The sequence below is a fragment of the Columba livia genome, chromosome 12 (assembly GCF_036013475.1).
Source record: "Columba livia isolate bColLiv1 breed racing homer chromosome 12, bColLiv1.pat.W.v2, whole genome shotgun sequence".
Taxonomy (NCBI): Eukaryota; Metazoa; Chordata; class Aves; order Columbiformes; family Columbidae; genus Columba; species Columba livia.
This window is the reverse complement of record NC_088613.1, coordinates 1,774,698-1,796,038: the sequence shown is the minus strand read 5'-3', so window position 1 is coordinate 1,796,038 and position 21,341 is coordinate 1,774,698. Positions and strand designations below refer to the sequence as shown.

Genomic DNA, 21,341 nt, shown 5'->3' with positions numbered 1-21,341 from the left:
GGGGGAAGTGGGGGGGGAGAGGAGGTTAACAATACGTCTGCCAGGGTTTTATTGTCACCCCGCAATCTTAACCCTCGACAAAAGTGTATTTTTTGAAGAGTGTAAAATCTTATCCTGACACTTAGACAAGTAAATAATTCCAGAAGAATTCAACCACCCTATAGGACTTATTTTGTTTTCAAAGCGAAGTGGTTTCTTACAGCTTAACGGTCTGTCAGACGCGCTCGGAGCCCCAGGAGGACGCGTGTGCTCCAGTTCAGACGCTCACTTTTTATCTCTTCAGCACTGTTGGTTTTTCACGTCACAACAAAAACCCCATGAAGAGAAGAATTTGTTGTAAATGCAGCTTTAAAAGCTCCCGAACATGGACTAGGAGCTGAGTTCCCCGAGCTCAGTTCAGTTTGCAGCTTCTCTTTGGCCAGATCTCCAGACTTTGGAATTCTTCATTACCACGGTTGTTTCCAAGGGGAGACACTTGGTGCTTCCCACGCTCCCCAGTAAAATCAGTTCATTACCTATTACAAAATCAGGATAGGAGCATTTTACTTTATTCCCTTTGATTTTTCTTATGTGTTTTTCCTTTCATTTTGTGTGCCAATCTTGGCATGCAAAGTGCATCTTTTTTTCCATTTTCTTGGGCGAGGCTGTGGCAAGAACATATATTTGTATAATTCTCGGGGAAAATAAATCTCCGCACTGCACTGCCATGAATGCCGAGCTGAAATCTTCCCAACTGATCACTAACGAACACACAATTCCTGCCTAATTTCCTACACTGTCGTGAAGTGGTAATGTCGCCGATTAATTTTAAGCAGTAAAAATGACTTTTGGATTTACAGCAAGCCTGATTTTTGTTTTAAGGTAAGGTGAGCCTAAAATATCACATTAACAGCGAGTAGGCTGACTAAATATTTTTTTGAATACTGAGGGCAGTGTTTTCTATTCAAGTTACTCGATCTTTATTTCTCGGGGGAACGTGTGCATTTAAAATCCCCTATTTTGCAGTTCTTCACCAAAAACGGTGTTTCCTCCGTTAACAAGAAGGTTGCTCCCGCAGGCCTAAATATGCGTGTTTAACAGCCCGTCCCAATCCTTCCGCTTCATTGTAAAATCAGGGGAATAAATGAAATCCAGGGGTTCGATGGGGTGATGCAGCACAGGACCCGACGCTGGGACCCGCTGGATCAAACCGTCACAGAAATGCCGCCGTGGGCAGCTCAGCCTGGAAATCCCTGATTACCGGAGCCTGGAGCCTCGTTTGCTCAAATCCTTTTGATTTTTCCAAGGAGAGACCTGAGAACTTCCTCCGTGGGGCTGATTTATGGCCTCCGCTTGGCCTGGAGGGCAAAGTTTTAATGATGGGAGAGAGAGAAAAGGGCTTTGTGATAATTTATTGTCCCATTCTGCCGCTCGCGAGCGGAGCGCTGGGTGCGCATCCCGGCTGCCAGGAGCTCGCATTAGCATCGGATGATGAAACGAGGAGATAATAGCTTCTCAGGGGAGGATTTGCTTCTTAACTGCCGTTTCTAAAGCTCCAAGGCAGATCCAGGGGACATTTCGATGTTGTCACCAGCAATCGCGTCACTGACGCCTGCGGAGGCTCCAGGCTGAGTCATGCAGGGGATGGGACAGTGACCATGGGGTGACATAGCGGTGATGGTGACACCGTGGATCTTCTTTGAAACAGGGCACAGAGCTGCACAATATCCACCGAGGCTTTAAATGGCCCTGAAATTGAAGTTTTTGGTGCAATCTTTACAGGTGTTTTTTCACTCAGCTTTTCATGGTGAAGCGACCGCTTTGGGCTCTGTCATTTGGATCAACACCTGGTTCTCTCAAAATGGGGTTTGCGCTGGTAGATTGTCCATTATACGCAATCCACATAGCCAACCACTACAGAATTTCCATTCATAATGAAAGTCTTAAATAAGGCCTTTCACTTTCTCCAAATACATAATTTTTCAGGTTGGATCAGGAGAAAAAATGGTGATGAATTTCCTTTAGAAAATGGTGTTCCCTGACATTCAATGATTCAGTCCAGAAGCTTTTGGGGAGGTGACCTAGAGGCCCTGTGTCCCGTCCCAGCGTGGGGACGCTTCTTGCCAGAGCACGGTAATGACGAGCATCATCTCTTTGGTGCAGCTGCATCTCTGGTACCCCCAAAACAGCATCAGCCCGTGGAATTCGCTGCCCATGCTCCCGGCTCAGGGCGATGCGGTTCTGAATCTTCTCAAAACCTCCCTTGGACTTGCTCGTCGTTGTTTGTACACAACCCCCTTTTTGTCTTTGATGTGTATAAACCAAGCACAAACAAAACATAAATATAAATACCGCAGTTCTTGGCTGAGCCCCTGTTGATTTGCCATTGTAACTCATCACAAAGAAGGTTGAAATTAATGCCTATTTATTCTGGATACGCCACGTGCCGGAGCGGAGCGAGAAGGGGGTTTGGCGCCCAGCTTGTGCGTCTCGAACACGGGAGGTTTGCTGGGGGATGCGTCGCATCAGCTGCTTTTTGGGTTTCATTAAAGGATCTGAGCTACTTTCAGTCTGGGTTTGTCTGGGGCTTTTTTTTTATTAAGTATATATGAATAGCAGCTCGTCTTTAAAGCTTTCCATCCATTTAATACAGATTTTTCTACACTGTTTCATAATGCAGAGCAAGCTATTTCTATAGCTCATGGGAAAACAGGTTCGTGGGAGCACGGGCACGGGAAACAAGGTTGGCAGAAGCTGAAAGAGAAAACACCTTGTGCCACGGTGGTTTTCACTGTAAAGGATCACCAGCAGCTTTAAAAAACGATGTAATCGAAGGGGAGGAGGCTCACAGGGTAGAGCAGACACAGAACAGATGAAAACCTGAAGAAAGAGGCCCTGTCCAGCACGTTCTGTTGAAATCCAAGTACCAGAACGACTCGCTCTTGACGTGGGAGTTTTATTAGTGAGAGCAAACAGGAAAGCGGCTGGAGCCAACAGGTACAAATGCGCCGTGGTGCAGAAAACCATCCGCATCGCTGGGTGTCCTGGCGCCTTAAAATAGAGCCGGGAATGAGTCACGGCGGCCGCTGGGCAGAACCGTCACCAGCGCGGGATGGGGAAGAGTCCCTGGTACTCGGAACCTCGCTGGCTTTGTTTGGCTATGCTGCTTTAAATAGGTGCGTTTTCTAAGAAGTGCAACTGATGTAGGAATCAATAACATTTTCCGGTAGTGTTTTCAGACCCCGACGTAACGTGAAATAACGTAGCGCCGTTGATTCCTTCGCTAGGTGTGCTGCTTCAAAACTGTAACAAATGATGCTTAAAAAGACCAAAAATTCCCCCTAGCAATATGGACTAGAGATCTGCCCCCATCTCTGGTACAAATATGAAATATGTGCTGTACCTGTGTGTGAGCAGTGAGTACTGGAGGCCACGGTGAGGGTCGGGGACGGCGCTGCCGCAGCAGCACGTGGCTTGCTGCCTAATTCCAGTTTACACCCCATTTCAATGATTTCTTCTTGCTACCGTCTGTTTACAGATGTGTAATGTATATTAAAAACATACACCTGGAGCAATGCAAGCTTTTGTTTATACCTCGATGTATACATCTTTTGGGTGTGTTGCCTTTTGCAGGGGCTGACTCCCATTAACAAAAAAAACTAACTGACAAAATTAATTGTGTTGATATATATATTCGCAGGGTAATGGACTTTCTTCTATCCCTGGCACAATCAAACGCGAGCAGGATGCTGCAGGTTTTTTTATTAGGGGAGTGTTTTTACCTTCAAGCTTTATTCTTCAGAAGGATATTCCTGCATTTAAGTCTGATGTTGTGCAATTGATGGAGAAATAACCACGTCAGTGCCTCTCTGAGGGATGAAGATGATGGGTCAGCAAGGAGAGGAAGGTTTTCCATGGCTTCCCACATGCAATGGTGCAGTAAAAAGACATTTTCCTCGTTATTTTAACACTCAGCTCCACTCTGAAAGGGCTACTTTTGAAAGAATTTGTGCATTTTTTTGTATGGGGTCTGCCAGGCTTCAGAATAAAGCGGAGAATATTAAGAATAGGGGAGCAGGAAGATAAACGATCTTGATAGCACTGTACATATGCTGCTTGTTCTGTGCTGGAATGGGAACATTCAGGCACTTTTTCCAAAAGAAGCAATTAGCTCTTTTTAAATAGCTATATTATGCAGTCACAAAATTCGCTGTGTTTACTGCGGTAAGGAAAGTATGAGGTTTATTCACTATGACAAAATGGATTTTGTTTAAGACAGGGAACAGATAAAAGAGAAAAGCAAGCTTCTGTTGAAAGTTAGCAAATACATAAAACCAGGCGAAGAAGGGAACTAAATTGGGTAAGATGGACAGCAGATATGAGTAAGTTTGCTACAGACGCTTCCACAGCTTTTTAAAATTTCTATAGTTCGTGCTGCAGCATCCTCAGAGCTGAAATGTTTTCAGAACTATTTCAACGTGTTGCACCCATCTCCATTTCACAGGACATAGTACGTGTAGATGCAGTTCCTACTGTAACTATACGTAGTCAACGGGTATAACACAACATCTATGACTCCCAAACAACATCTGAGAAAGTTTCCCCACAAGACTGAGGTCAAGGAGAAGCCACAAGTGGTTAAGACAAAACACAGATGTTAAACGTGGCCTGAAACATGGTTGAAGTTAATCAGAAGTGAAATCTCAGGATGGTGCTTCACCTCTCCATCTCTGAAGGTCTCACAGGCCAGATCAGCAGAGCCCTAGACTCACCCTTCTAGTCCAAAAAGCTGATGAGTAAGTCAGACAGAGCAGGGAGGACGCTTGAGCATCTCTGCTGCCCTTGTGCCAGGCCCTGGGAAGCTGGATGGTCCTCAGGACTCAACCTTCACCCACGCCGGCAGTTGGGTTTCCTCTGAAATAGTGGGATCCATCTGTTCTTCTGCTGCATTCACACCTGCACCACAAACACCCCCTAGAGATGCTCCTCTCTTCTCCTCCCTGTCTTCCCTACTTGTGTCCTGCTTTACCTTTGCTCACAATCCGTCTATTTTCCAGTAATGTCTTTCTCTTCCTTACAATTTTTTCTAAAGTAAGGTTGTTTTCAATGAAAATTCTGTAGCAGAGACAAATGAAGATGCAAAAGCACCAGAATACCTTACACCACACCTCTCTCTGATCTGTTACAGAAATGTAGAATCGTTTTGCTTGGAAAAGACCTTTAAGATCATCAAGTCCAACCGTTAACCCAGCACTGTCAAGCCCACCATGAAACCATGTCTCTGATAATCTCATGTACATAATTTTTAGCTTCTTCCACTCTTCCTCTGTGTGTTTTTGAAGGGAAGGAGTAGTTTCAGGCTTGGCTCTTTCTCCTGTAAATGTCTTCATGCATAAATTTATTCTGCATGTCTGCAAAGTGCCCATTTCATCAGGCTCCCAGTTTGGAATGGACCATTGGAATATCCTTACAACACAGATAATAACAGGCAACACCATCATCTGGTCATTGTAAGTAAATTAACCTTGGCTTTCTAAAGCCTAAAGCTCCAACCTGCAATTAGAGTTAAGTGGCAGGGCCACTTCAGCAGCACCACATCTGCAACGCAGATGGGATTGGGTAGATTAGAACCATCAGCAGCGAACGATGACCGCGGTATTTATACCCTGCACACTTAGTGATGGGTTTGATTCAACCTTATCAACAATGGCAGCAGCAGGAATTCCAAATCATGAAAACGTTGATTGGAAAGGACTTGTGGGGCTCATCCAGGCCGCTGACCTAATGGGTGCACAGATATTGCCAGGCCAGCTTAGGTCAGCTGGGGCTTTGCTAAGCCAAGTCTTGAAAACCTACAAGGATGGAGACTTCACAGTCCCTGGGGAAGGCTCTAAGAGACAAGTTTCTATTAGAAGTTTGGTGGATAACGGGAAAATTCAAGTGCAGGTTGACCACAGCCTGCGACTTGAGACTTTCCTTCTCTTTCTTTTTGTTTTCTGTTTTCTTGTCTTTTGGCCATGCCTCGTTAAAGTTTAAAAAATGTAAATAGCAAATAGAGCAGATGTGCATCAGTATCATGCGCAGGAGGGAAAGACAGTATTCTTTCCTTTTGTCTCAGAGTTGTTGAAAAAGCATTGGAAGAAGATTTTGAAATAGGCGCATCATATATATATCTCGCCGTAGAAGAAAGCGTGTCCGCTCTCTTGTGCTGTCACATAATGGAGTTAAAAAGAAACAAGTCTTATTTCCATACTGAGTCATTGCTTGCACTTTGTTTAGCGACGGTTGAATCGGGTTTCATTTCAGCTGGTTGTGAAGCACAGACAGGTGCAGAATATCGTCTTTTTGTTTTCGGGGCAGATGCGAGCCGGGGAGAGAGCAATGTGTTTCTCATCCAGAAAACAGCAAGAGAATAATGTTAAATTAAGACTAAAACATTTCTTGATGAATAAAGGCAGAAGAGTAAAGTTCCAGGAAGAAAACACATTCCACAAGAAACTGAAGTTTTCAAACTTGCAAAATATGAATTTGTTATAAACCCAGACATTTATAATTTATTTTAATGCGGGTTTTTTGTGTCTTATGTGGCAACTGACAACAGAGTCAGCAGGGAAAGGGCAGATTTTCTTGCACTGACACTTATCCCGCTTTATCGACTTAGGCAGCCAAATGCAACCGGGGAGCAGGGATGGCTTTGAAGAAACTCAGGCTACCTGAGCTGTTTCCTCAGGGCTGACACGGACACAGACACAGCCCCGTATTTCCAGCTCTGCAGATCTGCCCCTGCAGCCGAGCAGAGGGCAGATGTGGCACATCTGGCCAGCTGGGATGTGCAATTTCCCACTTCTGGCATGCTCACACGGTTTTAGCAGCCAGAAGGTGGCTGCTCCCCTGCCACAGCCACCCGATGGCATCAGGACCCGCCTCGGCCAGCTGCTGCGGTTAATTGGAGAAGGACCCACAGATTGTCGTCACCCAGCGTGTTTTCAAACAATAACCACAACTATTCTTTTGCACGCACCTTTGCTAATTGCCCGAGTGGTTTAATCCAGAGCAAGGTGGGAAATCGTTGGACATTGTTGTGATGTCCTGAAAACACAAGTGAAATGTCAGTCTTAATTTTTTATATGCTAAAAATAATCAATTTCCTCCAAACTCCAGTTTGTTTGCGAGCCTTTGGTCGCACAGAGAGGGTCTTTGCCATCGCCTTGCATGGCTGCACACTTGAGGGCACAACCAAGAGGAAACCAGAAACGCCCCTGATCTGCCAATTAAAACCCAAACTGAAGCAATTTCAGTGTTTAATTAACTTGTGAGTGACGGCACCAAAGGCAAAACCCCGTCTGGCTGCTGACAGCCACACTTCAGTGCACAGATGAGAGCTGAGCCCTCCACTCGTTGTCACCCCAAACCGGCTTCGTTCCACCAGCCTGCAGCGTAATTAAAGTATTTTACGCATAGTCATGGTTGCATTAATTAAATGTTGCTGTTTATTATTAGACAATGAAGCTCATTAGCATATGCTGTGCAGCTGAGATGCCTGACTGTGCCAGACTCTGCCCAGGTAACCTATGAATTCCCTGCTCCCAGACTCAATAATCCCCATTTTTTCCAGCTTGTGCTGAGAGTTTTAAAGCATTTTCACATGTTTGGCCAAAAAGTATTTTAAACGTCAAACATTTTAATAGACTGTGCAGCAAAACATCCATATGCATGCTGATTGGGGTCACTTTTGGATCTCTTTATAGCATTCCATAGGCACTGGAAAAATCTGATATCTAGTACATTCCCAAGGGGAATGTTTTTGCATTTGTACAAAGCTGAATTGATTGCAAGCACACAGCCAGTACTATGACAAATTTCAGCTTGTTATTTTGCTGGTACACCATACAACAATGTTTTTATGAAAGCTGTATAGTCACTACATGATAATTTTCAAATTTCCTGAGCTAAGCTGAGCAGCAGGGTATTAAAGATTCATATATGTTGAAATATTCACAGTATAAAATCTTAACACACGCACACCCAACACTAATTTATAACATTTCAGCTGTTGGGTCAATATAGGGGCTGGGAAAATAACATGAAGCGGTGTTGAAAATCCAACTTGTTTCTAGGACTCTCTTGCACGAAGCCCTGGTGAGTCAGAAAGTCCTGTTTACTCCTCATTTAATGTAATTTATTATCAGAGGGGCCAGCTGGGACCACTGCGGCTAAGGGATTGTCAGCATTTCCATTACCACCACTTTATAGCTCAGCCATAAGCATTATTTTAGTATTGTCACCGTCCAAGTCTTTGCTTAGGAAGAACATTTTTCTTTTAAGCGATTTAGGAACTAAGTCTTAGGAAGGCAAAAGGAAAACTAAAACGTTTGATTTTTTTGATGGTAGATGTTATTTTATGTACTCCAGAAGCAGGGCTGGTGGTAATAGCAGAGCAAAATGGGGCAAAAATGTGGTTATTTTCAGTAGGTTTGTTTCTGGCCACCCTGGGCACAGCGGCTTGTGCTTCTGCAGGAGAGAAACCCAGGGCAGGGCTTGAGCTGGGATTTACACCATGGGCAACGTTTCCCTTTACATTAGTGCTGGAAATAAGCCGTGATCTAACGCCTTAAAACTGCACCGAAAGTGGGAAAACTAAGAATGATGAAAATTGGAGCAAATGCCCTTTTTTTCTGAAATCCTTCATTGAATACAGCAGAATAATTTGTAAAATGGCAAATAATTCCCATGTCGGAAAGCATTTTGCTCAGACAGTTTGCTAGCATGGGAACAATGCATACAACTCATACAGTTGCCAAAGAAAACGTGATTCAAAGGAGAGTTCCAGAAGCTTGGCACGAGCATGTTGAATGCTTCTTTAGTTCAACATACACCCTCTGGGCACTGAAAGGGATCATTGCAACGCGTTGTGCCATGCCCTGAATCAATAGGTTAAAGCTTTTTCACTTGCTTTGTATTAGTAGATCAAATGAATCTGATTGTCTTCCTTCAAAGCCGCCTTTCATCTTCCTTTTGTGACATCACAGAGGAAGGACCTCCCTGCAACCTCTTCTATTTGAAATTATTTCCTAGTTGGTAGAGTACTATAAAATTCCTACTATTTCCGTGCCTATCAAATGTCATGTTTCATGTTGATTGACGCATTCAATGCTGATTTCCTCTGCTCTGGTTCGGGTACCAGGAGGAGGAGAAGAGGTTGGACCCTGCTCTCCTATTCACCTCCCATTGCAGCCCATTAAATCAGATCAGATCCCAATTCAAACTGTGCAAATTATTCCTTTTGCTACCGATACCCTTTATATTAGTAGAAAATAATTTTGTTCATCCCCTACCAAGCAATCCAGGTCCTGCGGTTGCCCATGTTGGTCAAACATTCGGGAAGCACCTCACACTGACATTAGCAGATGGACAAATGCCAGGATGCCCAGGCAAAACCCATCTTCTAGCACTGAGACCTTGCCAAGAAAATAAAAGTGAGTATAATGCCTGGCAGAGCAGGAGAAAAGGTGTTAACCAAGCCAGGCAGCTTGGGGATTGCCAGGAGGGATGCAGGGCTGTAGGACATCCAGGGATGAACATCGTGGACTGTAGGACATCCAGGGATGCACATCATGGGCTGTAGGACATCCAGAAATGAACATCGTGGACTGTAGGACATCAAGGGATGCACTTCATGGGCTGTAGGACATCCAGGGATGAACATCGTGGGCTGTAGGACTTCTAGGGATGAACATCATGGGCTATAGGACATCCAGGGGTGTGCATCATGGGCTGTAGGACATCCAGGGATGAACATCGTGGGCTGTGGGACATCCAGGGATGAACATCGTGGGGTGTAGGACATCCAGGGATGAACATCGTGGGCTGTAGGACTTCTAGGGATGAACATCATGGGCTGTAGGACATCCAGGGATGAACATCATGGGCTGTAGGACACCCAGCAGAGCTCAAATGGCATGTGGGACTCTAGGACACCACCTGCATGGCTTCCACAACACCAAAAGGTTCAAACCCTCCCTGGAGGAAGCACAGCGACTGCTGATGGTTCCAGCCACTTCCCCAGGGAGAAGGTGAAGGATTCCCAGCTAGGTGGGAAATCCATCTGTGTGTCTCCAGTTATGGATTATAATGAATTACGGGCTGTGCATAAGATATGTCATCACATAAGTATCTTCTGCCCAGCATTGCTCATAGCCACAGCATCCTGCCTGAAATTTATAATTCTGAGCAGATTTTTGGGAAGGCTGGGGAGGGGAGTTGTGCTGCAAAATTAAATTGATTTCTTATTTAAAGTAGAATTTCCTGGGGCTTTGCTTCTACACTAACCGTGTGTGAGTGTGCTGTACCACTGAAGCGTGGGGCCTTTATTCTTTCTTTAAATAAAAAACTAATGAAAATAAGAATCTATAGAGGGAGGTAATGACTCTGTTGTCTCTGGAGGGAGGCAGTTAGCTCTGTCTGAGGCATTTTTATTACCTATAGCTGCAAAACACTTCTGTGCTTGCAAAAATGGCTACGTTTTAGTTGGGTAGTGTATGGTGGAGTACTGTGATTATTTCAAAGGTAGGTTGATATTCTACATTTTTGTTTGTAGAGTTCAAAATGTAGAAATACCCAACAAAACTGAAACAGATACTTTTTTCTTACATAGCATAGAAGCAGCCACCACTGTAATAGTCCTGAAGGGGCTGAGCTCTTCTCTTTATTTTAAATTTTTCTCAAGACTTGGCAAAAAATTAATTTTAAAACTATATTCCTTTACCTGTACATCACATCCGACACCCTGGTAAAACCTCAGCTACGTGCTTGGAGCCATTAGACCTTGGGAGCTGATGATGCACCAACTTAAACCAAACATCTGTGGGAATATAAGGGAGAAATGCCAGTTAAACAAAAATACAAGAGTCGGGATTACTTTTGCTGGTATTGTCATGATATCCAGCAGGCTCAGGGAATTAAGGAGCCTTCACAAAAGAGTCTGGAAGAAGTTTGCTGTAGAGTTATTGCACTGGCAACCTCCTTTGCTTTGCTGCTATTTTACCATATCACAGCACACAACAAATATGCAGGAATGCATTTTTTCCACCACTGTTTCCCTCAGGATGTAACAAAAAATGTAATTATTTTATCTTATTTTAGCTGTTTTCAGCAGCCAAGGCTGTACACGCTCATGCAAAAGCCAGTTCTGCAGTCAGACCCTGGGCTGTCCCTCTGGTCTGGTTCTCTACCGCATGCCTGGTCAGTCTTGATCCTTCTTCATTAATGAATAACAGGCTTAAAAAGTGTCATTTTGTAGCAACACCTCAAAAATTGCCAATGGGAATATTAAATGCTGCAGCAGAACTTTATTTCTTGGTTTTACTTTACTTTCAATCCCCAGGTTTCAGATTTGTCCGTGGATCTGTGTGTCCATCCTGGTCCAGGAGATGAGCGGTGTGTATCCAACCCGCCGCCATCCCGCTGGTGTGCGCTCCGTTCATCACCATCAGCAGCGATGCCCCTCTGCCTGGTGAGTTCTTGATATATAGCTGGATCTAAAGTGGGTATCAAAGGAAATATTCCAGGATGGTGAAACCATGGCCCTGGGTGGCTTGGGAGAAGCGATGAAAACACTGTTAATCAGGGGATTCCCAATTAGAGGATCTCAGGGTCATCAAATATGCATGGTAAAGAGGAAGGAGAGGGAATAGGCTGAAATCGCTGAGCAGACACTTGGAATAATTGCAATAATTAGCAGACGCAATAATTCGTGGTAGTAATTCTTACCCTGACAGCAGTCAGGGATGCTGTGCTGAAAAAATGGCAGTAGATGGCATATATTTTTCCATGAGGATTTTGGGTGGCGGCACTAATTGGATTATCTTTCAGAGGCAGGGAAAATTGTGTAGATGGAAAAAAAGATGCGGCTTATAAAGGTAGTTTATAAATAATTTCCATTTACATTATTTAAATAGTCTTGTCAGAGTAGAACAAGAATGCAGCCTCAGCTCCACACCGCTGCTCAGTGCAAGAGCATCAATACTGCACCGGGCTCCACGGAGAAGAGCCACTGCTGGTAGTCAAATAAGAAAATCACCGTCAATAGCCACGTTTGGAAATACTTGGGGAAGTCTCGGGGCGGGCTGGTCGCTCCCGCTCACAGAGTTCATTTCGTACTCAGCCAGGCTGGAATTTCTGCCGCTCCGTCCCATCTGTCATGATTTTATCACTGTGAACTTCAAAGGAGTTAGATTACTTCTGGATCGATCCCCAATTAATTACCTCTGCTGAACACTATACAAAGGACTGATTTTTTATCTCGTTCCCAGCCATGTGACTGATACCCTGGTAATAGAAATCTTCGCCTACAGGCAGCAACGGCAGCAGCCAAGTCTTCTGCTGCCCATAAAGCTCAGAGAAACTCAGAGATGCTGCTTGAATTTTCCCGTGTTCTTTGTTTTTTAATAGCTGCCTGCGTCCAATGAATCATAACAAACGTCTTCTCTAAGCTCCTCGTATATTTTTTAAAGGTCGGAATGGTGAAACTCCTTGAAGAAGCAGTGGGAACATGACTGTAAACTGGCAATTAGAGGGAAGTGACACTCACTGATGATTTTTTAATAACTTCTATGAAACGATGAGAATCATATTCCTGAAACCTGCTTATTTGTCTTGCACTGAGAGCTCATCAGAAGCACTTATATTGCTAAATTGACCAGCAAGCCACATTTATTGGAGTAATTTAAAATGAAAAATATCAAGTGACTTAAAAAATGCCGATGCTCAGGCAGAGGCTTTTACATTTGCTAGATTTTCATCTTGCTGCCACTGAAATTGAAGTTAAACCCAACAACTTTAATGGCAGCAAATCATATCTCTGTGGCTTATAAGCTTACAGCTGACAGAATCAACTGCTCAGAAGCCTGAAATATTTCTGGTATTTTGAGGGACAAAAATAGGACTCGGTCACCACCAAGAAGGAAGAGTTGAGGAGCAGCCCTGGTCCTCCATGTGCCTCCCCAAGGGTCTCATCCTTCAACCAACAGGACTTTTTCCACCAAGTGAAAAGAAATAAGGTCACCCATAAGATGGAAAGCCTTGTCTCTCCCTTGCTTTTCTGAATCTGCTAATGGGAAAGCTAATTATTCCCAATATTAGGGTACCAAGAGAGCAGACCAAGGGGGGGCAGCATCAGGGCTGTGTGTTTCATGAAGGATCCCAGTGAAAACTGAACAAAACCAACTTGTGTGTCTGATCCTGGCTTGCTGTTATTACCTCAAGGCTGTTTCATGCAATTGGTGGAGGAATAAATAGTTAAAGAAAATTACACAGGTTCACAAGTCCTACTATTTTTTTTTTTGGGGCCTCTGAACCTCCTGTGTTCAAATGAAGCTTCTGTAAAATCAGGATACTGCCTTCAGCTTAGGAGGGTTCAGAGGCTTAATTAAAGGTCTTCAAAACGCTTGAATAGAAGATGTCAAAAAGCAAACCCCTAATGAAAGCAGGTTATTTAAGGATTACTGAACACATCCTGGTCTGGGAGATCAGCCGAAACCTGAGACCTCCATGTAAGAAAAGGAGGTTTTGGGAAATCAGTGCTGGAGATAAAGCGGCTGCTCCCTGGTCTTCACCCGGAGCTTCAGCTGGAAGGCGGCAAAAAGTCACAGCACCAAGACCAGTTGTGGTCTCCTGCTTGTGGCCTCTGCAGTCTGGACCAGACCCTAAATAGTCCATTATGGTGCTTCTCATCTGCAAGAAAAACAAGTCTATGGTGTGTATATTGGGACGTCCTTTTTAAGGAGTGGAGATAACAACCTTTGAGATGCAGAAATACATCTGCTGGGTTAATGACTTCTAAATGCCAAAGGGGGCTTGCGTTTGTGGATGCTGCACAGCAGCCAGCTCGAACCGTAGAGTCTGGCCTAGATCGGCATGTGTTCAATTAAACTTTCCTTAATGCAATCAGCAAGAGGTGAAAAATAACATAGACCTGATGAAAAATGCTCACCATGGCTACAGGACCAGCGCTGGAATGCCCCCCTGCGCTAATGAGTCATTAGCAAGTGAGTTAGTCTGTCAAAGAAGCAGTTCTTCAGACTTATTTTGCTCTGTGGCTCCCAAGAGGACCCGTGAAGCTTTGTCCCCAGCTGCCATTGCCACCAAATACCGGAGAAAGGTGAAGAATTTCCCATTTACCACGGAGGCAAAGACTTTCCTTTGAAAGCCAGAGAACAGGCGTCCTCCAGTGTGCCTACAACCAGCCTTCGAAGGTTTTGAAAGTTAGAGTCTGGGAAATAATATATCCTCAACTGTAAGCCCGATCGGTAATTTTACGAGAGTCCTTTCTGTTTAGTGGAAAGAAGGAATATATCTCATTGCAAAGCATCATCTTCTTTCAAAAGCATCTCTCCATCCCGGTTCAAGAACTATTGAGCAAGGAGCCCAAGTGACACACGACTTTACTGCTGATAAAGCCAAAAATGGCTAACAAAAATGAGAAGAAGAAGAATAAAAAGATCATTGGGTCAGAAAAGAGAAAACAAACAAACAATAAACCATACGCACACACACAAAAGGCATAACAAAAAGCCAAACCACCGAAACCATCCTGAGTTGGCATTTGCAGCAGTCTGTGCAGAGACTATTAGCAATATTTGCTCCTGGCTGCATGTCGGGGTGAAGTGGGTTTGGTGGAAGATGAGGAGGGATGTGACCACTTGAAACCAGCATCTAGAACTGGTGCTGGGCTGAAATGAAGCATCAAGCTGCCTTGCAAAGGTCTGCACAGCTGAGGCAGAGAAGCCAGAGCAGCAAAGGGGAGTTCAAACATTATTTTTGGTTGCCATTTTCAGTCTGAAACCTGCATGTGGAAGCGTGAAGAGGGTTATGAACAAATGGAAATGATGTTGGGTAACAAGGAACATAGATTATTTGTGTCTTATTGTAGTGCTTTCTTTCACTTGAACATTACCGGCTTATTGAAAGAAATGTAGCTGTAGAAAAAACACTTGTGTAGTAGAAGGCTGTCAGTTGTGACGTGCAGTGATTTTTATCAATTGATGGATCAAAGGCATTTTCTCTGAAGAACAAGCCATTCTCAGCACGCTGGGGACATGCCCAGGGGACTGGCTGCGTTTCAGCAACAGACGAATGTGTCCGGGTTTGCTCTTTCCTTCCCGGTTCTCACTCATCCCCCTTGCTCATAAATAATTGAGTCGTGTGGAACAGTCGGAATTTACACACGTATTTTTATAGATGCAAGTATTCTTCACTGGAAAAACCAGTTTAATTGCACTTCCATTTTATTATTTGATCTCTTTATAGGGTAAATAAGGAAGACTGGGATTTTAGAACAGACTCTCCAAAACCTCAGTTAAAAAGCCATTACTTGAGAAACAATGTTTGCGAATAAAGATCTCGAGAAAGATGGTTATTTCGCTCGACTGCTATAAATACTTTACGAAAATGTCTACTCTGTCAAAAAGAATATGAATTTGCTGAGTGTTGAACAGAGCTGCAGAAATGCATATTAAAGATTCACAAACCAGACCGTAGGCTTCATTCAAGGGAGGCTTTCTCATGATTTTTTCAGTTAATGCTATGCCTCGTGGACATGAGAATATTTGTATGTTCCTTTGACTAAAAAGCTGGTTCCAAGCGGAGCTTGATGGTGTTATTCAAACAGAAACGACTTTCAAAGCTGGCAATCAAGAACTTGGGATTTTGGCAAAGGCATCACATCCCTGCTGCTGAAATATTCATAGGTTTGTGCTGGCGTTGGGGTTTGTGTTGCTGCCTGAGGAGCAAACGTGGGATGTAGGTTCTGCAGCTCACCCCAGCTGCCTTGTGGTGGGTCCCTGCACATCCTGGAGGTCAGCAGCATCCACCACCCAAGGGACATATTTTTCCAATGGGTGGCCTGGAGGTTCTTGCGTTATTCTGACACCCTGTTATTTGTGTGGGGACATGGGACATTGTGGGGTGGCACCTCCACTCCACACCACAGCCAGGGCTGGTGCCCGGGATGCTCAGCGATACACGGCAGCACTGTTTGTCTGTTATGCTGCTATTTTAAACGGTACATGAGATTTTGAGTTGTTTCAGGCTATCTGGGGTATTTCAAAGGTGCTTATTTTTACAGTAGCTAAGCGCAGCAAGTCCTGAACGCGCGCGTGTTGTGTGTAACACAATGCATGTGTATTCTAATTAAATCCTGAATGCTATTTGTTTATCGAAGGCTAAGCTATAGCTGTATCTGATTTTAACTTGCCTGATTTTTTTCCCTAACAAAGCATGATTTATTTGAATGGATCCTGCAGCCAATTACCAGGGCAGTGTATTTCTGCAGTCATTTGGACTGTTCTGTGTCTTACTGCGCTTACATTTTTTGTAAGGAAAATGAAATCTTCCACATGTATTAGCATAATTTCTTGTGAAAGTGACTGTGCTGAAGTCATTGACTAATGCAGTTTGCAAAACAGAATATTTTTCAGGGATATGACTTCCTTCTGGGGAGATATGCAAATGCAGTCTTCGTTTTATTCAAGCATCTGAGGAATTATCAGTGGGAAATTAGTTTGTGATTGTTCCTGAATCATTATACAAGCCACTTGTACACCGACTGCATATTAAGAGTAGTTATAAATAACACTTAATAAGTCAACTCAACAAAGGTCAGATAAGATAAACGGTGTTACTGGCTTTGTGCAAACATAATTCATTGAGGATTAACGTCTGTCTAGTAGTAGAAAAACACAGAAGTAGCTACTTTGCCTTCACTAATTTCTTTAAGATCCTTTAGAATTTTGTGGTATTTAATAAATTTTTGTAGGATGGGCACCCTCAGGTACAAATGAAGAATACGATCTGTACTACTACAGAGAGGGTGCAAGAAGAAGAGAGAAAGAGGGAGAGAGAAGTAGTCATTATAGGCTGAGCAGAGAAGAAAGAAATAGTATTAGTGGCTCAAGCGACCTGTTTGCCCAGGGCATCGGTACCCTACCAAAATAAACCATTGGGCCAAGGAGACATGAGTAAATAGATAACAGAAAATTTATGTTCCTTCAATTGCTCCATATTTAATGAATGTAGTGACTGCACTTCACAAACAGGCTGTTTTGGACACTGTGTTCAGCAAAAGACGTCAGCTGAGCTGCTCTGAAAAAAAACAGGTTACAAAGCATGACCTGCTTCAAGACTACGGATGTGTTTCTCCTTCCTTGCAGAACAAAAAGACACGTGGCTTAAACAATGAATTTTACAGAACAACAGAAGGTTCCTCCTTTAGATGCATTGCCACAGTGGTAAAATGGAGGAGCTTTGAAAAGCCACTCTGGTTAAAACCATGAAGACACTGTTCCCCATCTTGTCGATGTAAGCATAGAGTATTTGAGCTACTGGTGGAAAATGTTTCTGTTTCATAGTGAAGCTATGGGAGCATTCAGGAAGGTCCGTGGGACAATCTCCATCAGTTGTTTGGCACATGCTGACGTTCCACTGAATCATAAAATCACAGGATGGTTTGTGTTGAAGGGACCTTCTCAGCCCCCCAGTGCCCCCTGCCATGAGCAGGGACATCTTCACAGCTCAGGTTGCTCAGAGCCCCGTCCAGCCTGGCCTGGGGTGTCTCCAGGGATGGTTCATCCACCACCTCTCTGGGTACCTGGGCCAGGCTCTCACCACCCTCAGGGACAACTACTCCTTCCAAATGTCTGGCCTAAATCTCCCTCTTCTAGTTTAAACCCACCACCCCTTGTCCTGGGTGAGCAGAGCTGGCGGCTGCTGGTGGCCCGGGGCACATTCTGCAGCACTGGTTCAGCTCTGGGGTGCTCCACCCCCCATCTCGTGTCCCTCCTCATGCTTGTTGATTTGATTTTCAATTTTTTATTTTTTTTAAATGACATGGCCCACCTGCTGGATTTTTTTGGAAGCCAAGTTATATTTTCACACTGAAATGGCAAGTGCATTTGTCTAATTAACCTCCAGGCGTTTGAAAACTGTATTGCTTTGGTAGCGGAGGAGCTGTAAAACTAAACGTTAGACTGTTATATTGCAGTCAGCACAAAGCCTCATCCTCCCAAAGGCAGCCAGAAAAGGAATGAACGCCAAGCCCCGGCCAGTGGAGCTGGTGGCAGCGCTGCCCACGGGCTCCTCGCCAGCCTGCTGACTCAGCACCATGTCCTACATCCCACCCCGATGTTCCCAAGCTGCCGTTTCAGAGCTGGCTCCGTTTCCCTGGATGGTTTCCCACCCGCATCCATCACCCACTGACACCGTCCAGGAGCACCAGCGCTTTCAGGAGATGCCAAAACGCTGTATCCTTGTAAAGGCAGCACATGCTCCCTTTGAGTTGATTCTAGTTCCCTTTTATAATTCCTTTCATTCAGCAGAGCAAAACTTTGGCCAGTCTTTGGCAAATATTGTTTTCTGCATGTATTCCCATTGGCAAAACTGGTTAAACATCCTGAAATCCAGGGAGACGTTATTGTGGCTCTTCTGTACTTAAAAGGGGCTGGTAAGAAAGATGGGGACAGACTTGTGAGAAGTTTTTAGTCTGATCCCATGATTAGGCTTCTTACATTTTATGTTTTGTTCGACAAAATGATGAGGAGAACCTTGAATCTCTGATCATCGTGGGTAAGCAAAAATTCCAAATCTGTTTTAGGAAAGATTTCTTTTTCTTTCTTTCTTTCTTTCTGATGTTTCTTTCTTCTCAGGTATGGCAAAACACCACTGGAAACCATCAGCTTCATCACTCTACCAGCCCATCCTCTGAGGAGGGAGCCAGGCTGGTGTCCAGCATCCCGCTCTGGTCACCATGGCAACATGATTGCACAGGACAGCGAAAGAAAAGCCTTTTCGGAAACCTCTGGAGCTCAAGAGCAATCTAAACGATTATCACCCCGGACTGCTTCTGTCCCCAGGGACAACCGTGAAGGACCACAGTGACGTGTGGTCTGATGTCAGCTCAGAGCCCCAGCGAATCCACCATCGGAATTCGCCGTCCTGGCCGTGTCCCCGGTGCTCTCGGTGTCACACGGTGAATGACAATGAGCACAGAAAAGGTTCCCCCTGTGTTAGGACCTGAAGCGCTAATGAATGTTAACAGCTCGTAAAAGAGCCTGTGCTCCCGCAAGTTAATAACGCGCCCACAGCAGCAAGGAGTGATTGTGCCGTGGAAATAATAATTGCCATATTTAAGGGACAATAACTAGATAAGCTGATGTGAAAGTTCACTTCATTTACATAGCATAATTTTGCTTTTTATCTTCTGACGCCGCATGACTAAACGCGGGATGACAGGGAAAGTGCGGAGGTGCAGATGACCTGTCATTTGCAAGTATTAGCGTTCTGGATATTTGGCTGTTAATATTTGAAATGGCTTTTCTTTGAAAGGTGGTACAAAGCAAACGCTGGACCGGAGACACTATTTCCCCTGATGGCTCCAGATGTTCTTTATGCATCTGCCCATCTGCATGAGGAATGATCCATTGGAGCTGTGAGGTAGCATCCAGGAGTCATGTTTTTGGTCTAATTCAAGTTCCAGGTTTTAGGAGCAAAAAGCTTTTTAATTGGAACAACACTCACAAGGGCAAGGTCTTTCTGCAGCGGTTTTGAATATCAGCAGTGATTCATTTAGAATTCATTCATTCATTTATAAAATTTATCACACGGGTTATTTGTGAAACAAGCTCAGGCAGCGTTTTGGAGTCACTGTGGTTATTCCAGGTTAGAACAGCTCAGTTTCAGGGGTGTGATGATCTCCCCAGCGAGACAGACTCGTCCTGATCTCCTGAGCCAGGATTGTGCCCTCAGCCCAGACGCTTTGCTGTTTGAAGGGGCTGATGTGCATCCTCACTACACCCTAAAGATGAATCTGGGGTATGTTACAGCTTAGCTTCCCACAAGGAGAGAAAGCAAAGACCAGAAAAAGCAGGGGAGCAGACACATTTAGGAGAAGCCCAGACCTGAGCAGGGGGCATTTTTGTCACAGGAGCTGACTTGTTGCCCAGCCCATGCTGAAGGATTTCACCAGCTACTCCAGCACCAACTGCATCATTTCATTATTTTTTAGCAAGCAGAAAAGCAAAGGTTGCTCTCTGCCCACTTTGCAACGCTCAGCTGGGAAATCCCAAGGATGTGGAGCAGAAATAACTGCATATAAAGCGTCAAACTGGCATTATTATATACCATAGATTTTGTTGTTGTTGAACCATTACATGCCAGAAAGTATTTTGCAGCCCAGAGCTATCAACAAAGAGAGTTCTCCAGGTTTTTCCTTTAAGTTTAATGTGATTTTATCTTTTTCCCCCTTCTGCATAGGCTACATCTACATCTCACAATCCTACAGCCACGGGAGCTCCAGAAAAGAGCAGCACATTATAGAGGCACATGATACAACCCTTCCCTGCTCAGATTCCCCCTTCCTACCAGTGCATCAAGTATTTATCCAGCTTTTTTTCCCCCCCACAGAAATTAAAGATGAAAAACTTCAAGGTTTTTAGGGGAAGCTGGTGGCTGAACACGTGAACACATTGACAGCATTTTTAAACGCACGTTATCTGGCTGTTTTCTGAGCAGGCGCCTAGGAAAGCGCCGCTGCTTGTGCCCAGGTCCCCTCTCCTCAGTGAATTTCCACCCTGATTAACAAATGGCTTGACTTAAAATAGCATCCAAGCTCCTCTCTGCATCGCTGTTTCGCATCCAAGCCCTTGGTTAACCAGGGCAGTGGAGCTGGTGGGTAAAAAGAGCCCCCAGAACCGCCTGCACACTGATGACACACTCGGCATAGTGGCCCCATTAGGGGACCCTGCGAGAAATAACTGAAAGGGAATTTCCTCCACTAACCGCCTTGGCTGAACCCTGGGTCAGAGCAGGAGAAGCTGCTTTAATTATCACTCGATGGGCCCAAGCGCAGCTCAAACAGCACAGGCGCACCCAGAACAAGCCAACAAACCAGCAGATTGGGTGTCAGTGCCCAAACATTTTTCTCCCGCCTGTCCTGGTCACACCGACACTCGTATCCCTGCTCCTGAACAGCTCTTGTTTTACAACTCGGAGCAGAGTCAGCCCCGTTTCACTACTCACAGCTTCCACAGAGGCTTCCTATGGTTCACAGACCCCAGCAGAGGGGTCTCACCTCAGTACACCTCATTACCCACAATGAAATGCAACAACCTCATTAACACTGCAAAAATATTATAAGAAATAAACTTTCTTTAGTAGAAGGTACTACAGCAAACGTACCCTCAGCTCCTGCGAGTAAAGATCCCTTGGCAGGTGTGGACAGGACACCCAGTGCTGCAGCCAAGCACCCGGTATGTTGTTCAGCAGGTCCAGGTGACAAATGGCCTGACTGCTAATTAAAAGCTGATTATGTT

The 21,341-nt window shown here is 44.6% G+C and overlaps 1 long non-coding RNA gene across 1 annotated transcript; it reads right to left on the bottom strand.

The window, feature by feature from the left end:
• Positions 1–1,957: 1,957 nt before the first annotated feature.
• LOC110365773 (uncharacterized) lies at positions 1,958–21,289 on the bottom strand. Its single transcript, XR_010475605.1, has 3 exons — positions 21,208–21,289; positions 10,745–10,840; positions 1,958–7,068 (listed from the first exon to the last, which is right to left on the bottom strand). It is a non-coding gene; the product is annotated as an uncharacterized LOC110365773 (long non-coding RNA).
• Between the last annotated feature and the right edge of the window lie 52 nt (positions 21,290–21,341).